The sequence below is a fragment of the Oncorhynchus tshawytscha genome, unplaced genomic scaffold (assembly GCF_018296145.1).
Source record: "Oncorhynchus tshawytscha isolate Ot180627B unplaced genomic scaffold, Otsh_v2.0 Un_contig_4259_pilon_pilon, whole genome shotgun sequence".
NCBI lineage: Eukaryota > Metazoa > Chordata > Actinopteri > Salmoniformes > Salmonidae > Oncorhynchus > Oncorhynchus tshawytscha.
Genome location: NW_024608505.1, coordinates 53,158 through 58,408, shown reverse-complemented (window position 1 = coordinate 58,408; position 5,251 = coordinate 53,158).

Sequence of the window (5,251 nt, the reverse complement as noted above, 5' to 3'; positions counted from 1 at the left end):
ACAGAGAGGTAGAGAGACAGAGAGGTAGAGAGACAGAGAGGTAGAGAGACAGAGAGACAGAGAGGTAGAGAGACAGAGAGGTAGAGAGACAGAGAGGTAGAGAGACAGAGAGGTAGAGAGACAGAGAGGTAGAGAGACAGAGAGGTAGAGAGACAGAGAGGTAGAGAGACAGAGAGGTAGAGAGACAGAGAGGTAGAGAGACAGAGAGGTAGAGAGACAGAGAGACAGAGAGGTAGAGAGACAGAGAGACAGAGAGGTAGAGAGACAGAGAGGTAGAGAGACAGAGAGGTAGAGAGACAGAGAGGTAGAGAGACAGAGAGGTAGAGACTAATGTGTATGGTAGTCTAATGCCTTGTTCTCTTCTCTCCTCTTCTCTTCTCTTCTTCTCCTCTCTCTCCTGTCTCTCTAGTCTAATGTCTACTGGCCCAACATCCATTCTATTAACCTGACGCTAGTCAACGTAAGTCGAGACGACAACGGCTTCCTGCTCACCTGCATAGCAGAGAACCTAGTGGGAATGACCAACGCTTCCATCCAGCTGGCTGTACAGTGTAGGTTTCAAACCACTGGTGTGTGTGTGTCCGTCCAATGGTTATCATTCCCAACTGCACAGTGTAGGTTTCAATCCACGGGTGTGTGTGTGTGTGTGTGTGTGTGTGTGTGTGTGTGTGTGTGTGTGTGTGTGTGTGTGTGTGTGTGTGTGTGTGTGTGTGTGTGTGTCATGTGACTGTGGTTGTCCACCTAGCTATCATGTGACTGTGGTTGTCCACCTAGCTATCATGTGACTGTGGTTGTCCACCTAGCTATCATGTGATATGTGGTTGTCCACCTAGCTATCATGTGACTGTGATATGTGGTTGTCCACCTAGCTATCATGTAACTGAAATATGTGGTTGTCTACCTAGCTATCATGTGACTGTGGTTGTCCCACCTAGCTATCATGTGATATGTGGTTGTCCACCTAGCTATCATGTGACTGTGATATGTGGTTGTCCACCTAGCTATCATGTAACTGAAATATGTGGTTGTCTACCTAGCTATCATGTGACTGTGGTTGTCCACCTAGCTATCACGTGATATGTGGTTGTCCCCTAGCCTATCATGTGATATGTGGTTGTCCCACCTAGCTATCTTGTGATATGTGGTTGTCCCACCTAGCTATCATGTGATATGTGGTTGTCCACCTAGCTATCACGTGATATGTGGTTGTCCACCTAGCTATCAAGTGACTGTGATATGTGGTTGTCCACCTAGCTATCATGTAACTGTGATATGTGGTTGTCCACCTAGCTATCATGTGATATGTGGTTGTCCACCTAGCTATCATGTGACTGTGATATGTGGTTGTCCACCTAGCTATCATGTGACTGTGATATGTGGTTGTCCACCTAGCTATCTTGTGACTGTGGTTGTCCACCTAGCTATCATGTGACTGTGATATGTGGTTGTCCACCTAGCTATCATGTGATATGTGGTTGTCCACCTAGCTATCATGTGACTGTGATATGTGGTTGTCCACCTAGCTATCATGTGATATGTGGTTGTCCACCTAGCTATCATGTGACTGTGATATGTGGTTGTCCACCTAGCTATCATGTAACTGTGATATGTGGTTGTCCACCTAGCTATCATGTGACTGTGATATGTGGTTGTCCACCTAGCTATCATGTGACTGTGATATGTGGTTGTCCACCTAGCTATCATGTGACTGTGATATGTGGTTGTCCACCTAGCTATCATGTGACTGTGATATGTGGTTGTCCACCTAGCTATCATGTGACTGTGATATGTGGTTGTCCACCTAGCTATCATGTGACTGTGATATGTGGTTGTCCACCTAGCTATCATGTGACTGTGATATGTGGTTGTCCACCTAGCTATCATGTGACTGTGATATGTGGTTATCCACCTAGCTATCATGTGACTGTGATATGTGGTTGTCCACCTAGCTATCATGTGATATGTGGTTATCCACCTAGCTATCATGTGATATGTGGTTATCCACCTAGCTATCATGTGATATGTGGTTATCCACCTAGCTATCATGTGACTGTGATATGTGGTTATCCACCTAGCTATCATGTGATATGTGGTTGTCCACCTAGCTATCATGTGACTGTGATATGTGGTTGTCCAACTAGCTATCTTGTGATATGTGGTTGTCCAACTAGCTATCTTGTGAAATGTGGTTGTCCAACTAGCTATCTTGTGATATGTGGTTGTCCACCTAGCTATCTTGTGACTGTGGTTGTCCTACCTAGCTATCATGTGATATGTGGTTGTCCCACCTAGCTATCATGTGATATGTGGTTGTCCACCTAGCTATCACGTGATATGTGGTTGTCCACCTAGCTATCATGTGACTGTGATATGTGGTTGTCCACCTAGCTATCATGTGACTGTGATATGTGGTTGTCCAACTAGCTATCTTGTGATATGTGGTTGTCCAACTAGCTATCTTGTGATATGTGGTTGTCCAACTAGCTATCTTGTGAAATGTGGTTGTCCAACTAGCTATCTTGTGATATGTGGTTGTCCACCTAGCTATCTTGTGACTGTGGTTGTCCTACCTAGCTATCATGTGATATGTGGTTGTCCCACCTAGCTATCATGTGATATGTGGTTGTCCCACCTAGATATCATGTGATATGTGGTTGTCCCACCTAGCTATCATGTGATATGTGGTTGTCCCACCTAGCTATCATGTGATATGTGGTTGTCCACCTAGCTATCATGTGACTGTGATATGTGGTTGTCCACCTAGCTATCATGTGACTGTGATATGTGGTTGTCCACCTAGCTATCATGTGACTGTGATATGTGGTTGTCCACCTAGCTATCATGTGACTGTGATATGTGGTTGTCCACCTAGCTATCATGTGACTGTGATATGTGGTTGTCCACCTAGCTATCATGTGACTGTGATATGTGGTTGTCCACCTAGCTATCATGTGACTGTGATATGTGGCTATCCACCTAGCTATCATGTGATATGTGGTTGTCCACCTAGCTATCATGTGACTGTGATATGTGGTTGTCCAACTAGCTATCTTGTGATATGTGGTTGTCCAACTAGCTATCTTGTGAAATGTGGTTGTCCAACTAGCTATCTTGTGATATGTGGTTGTCCACCTAGCTATCTTGTGACTGTGGTTGTCCTACCTAGCTATCATGTGATATGTGGTTGTCCCACCTAGCTATCATGTGATATGTGGTTGTCCCACCTAGATATCATGTGATATGTGGTTGTCCCACCTAGCTATCATGTGATATGTGGTTGTCCCACCTAGCTATCATGTGATATGTGGTTGTCCCACTTGGGATCCAAGATGGCGGTGCAGTAGAACGTGTGTATCTGTCTTATCCCGTGTAAATAGCTGGTATAGCTTAATCTCACTTTGTCTACGAACTGAATATATTTTCCTGCAACCCGCCTCACCTAATTTGGTACGGATCTGCTATTTCTATTCCTTATAACTGGAACTTCCATCAGAGCTAGCCAGCTAACTAGCTACTAGTCTCTATTAGCCATGGCTAGCTGTCCTCTAGCCAGCTAACTAGCTACTAGTTTTTATTAGCCATGGCTAGCGGTCCTCTAGCCACCTAACCAACTACGAGTCTTTATTAGCCACGGCTAGCTGTCCTCTAGCCAGCTAACTAGCTACTAGTCTTTATTAGCCACGGCTAGCTGTCCTCTAGCCAGCTAACCAGCTACTAGTCTTTATTAAGTGGTTTAATCTTTTTTATTTATTTATTTATTTTACCTTTATTTAACTAGGCAAGTCAGTTGAGAACAAATTCTTATTTTCAATGACGGCCTAGGAACAGTGGGTTAACTGCCTGTTCAGGGGCAGAATGACAGATTTGTACCTTGTCAGCTCGGGGATTCGAACTTGCAACCTTCGGTTACTAGTCCAACGCTCTAACCACTAGGCTACCCTGCCGCCCCAATCATATCAGTGTTGAATCATATCAGTGGTTAATCATATCAGTGGTTAATCATATCAGTGTTGAATCATAACAGTGTTTTAATCATATCAGTGTTGAATCATATCAGTGGTTAATCATATCAGTGTTGAATCATAACAGTGTTTTAATCATAACAGTGTTTAAATTATTAATGTTTTGCATTGTGAAATCTAGCTTGTGGAATTGGCCAACCATTAGAAGTTAGAAGACACCATTGTGTGTCAAAATCGTCAGTTTCCTCTGTCCTCAGTTTCCCTTCCAGTTCCACCAGTCATCCTGAAACTGTCCGAGCCATGCTGTGTCAAAACCTTCACAGTTTCCTCTGCTCCCCTTCCAGTTCTACCAGTCATCCTGAAACTGTCCGAGCCATGCTGTGTCAAAACCTTCACAGTTTCCTCTGCTCCCCTTCCAGTTCTACCAGTCATCCTGAAACTGTCCGAGCCATGCTGTGTCAAAACCTTCACAGTTTCCTCTGCTCCCCTTCCAGTTCTACCAGTCATCCTGAAACTGTCCGAGCCATGCTGTGTCAAAACCTTCACAGTTTCCTCTGCTCCCCTTCCAGTTCCACCAGTCATCCTTAAACTGTCCGAGCCATGCTGTGTCAAAACCTTCACAGTTTCCTCTGCTCCCCTTCCAGTTCCACCAGTCATCCTGAAACTGTCCGAGCCATGCTGTGTCAAAACCTTCACAGTTTCCTCTGCCCCCTTCCAGTTCCACCAGTCATCCTTAAACTGTCCGAGCCATGCTGTGTCAAAACCTTCACTGTTTCCTCTGCTCCCTTCCAGTTCTACCAGTCATCCTGAAACTGTCCGAGCCATGCTGTGTCAAAACCTTCACAGTTTCCTCTGCTCCCCTTCCAGTTCCACCAGTCATCCTGAAACTGTCCGAGCCTGAGCGACGCCATGACACCTGCATAGAGTTCACAGTGAGAGGCTATCCCTACCCGACGCTGCGATGGTACCACAAACAGGTGTGATTTTTATTCCTTTTTATTAATTTCTAATATGTAAAGCAGCATGTACATATTCTGGTCTTAGAGACCACAAGAGGTGCAGGTTTTAGTCTTTACCCCAGAACTACACAGCTAACTGAAACAATCAACGGCTTGATGCTGAGATATCAATCAGGCGACTAATGCTGGGGAAAACCCAAAACAGCCTCCCCTTGGGGTTCCCCAGAATCAGGATTCAGAACCACTGATGTCAAGAGTTTGGGTCTTTTGAAAAGGACAAAAAAAATGAAACCGTATTCTAATCATGATTGTACACAGAGAGATCCTGCA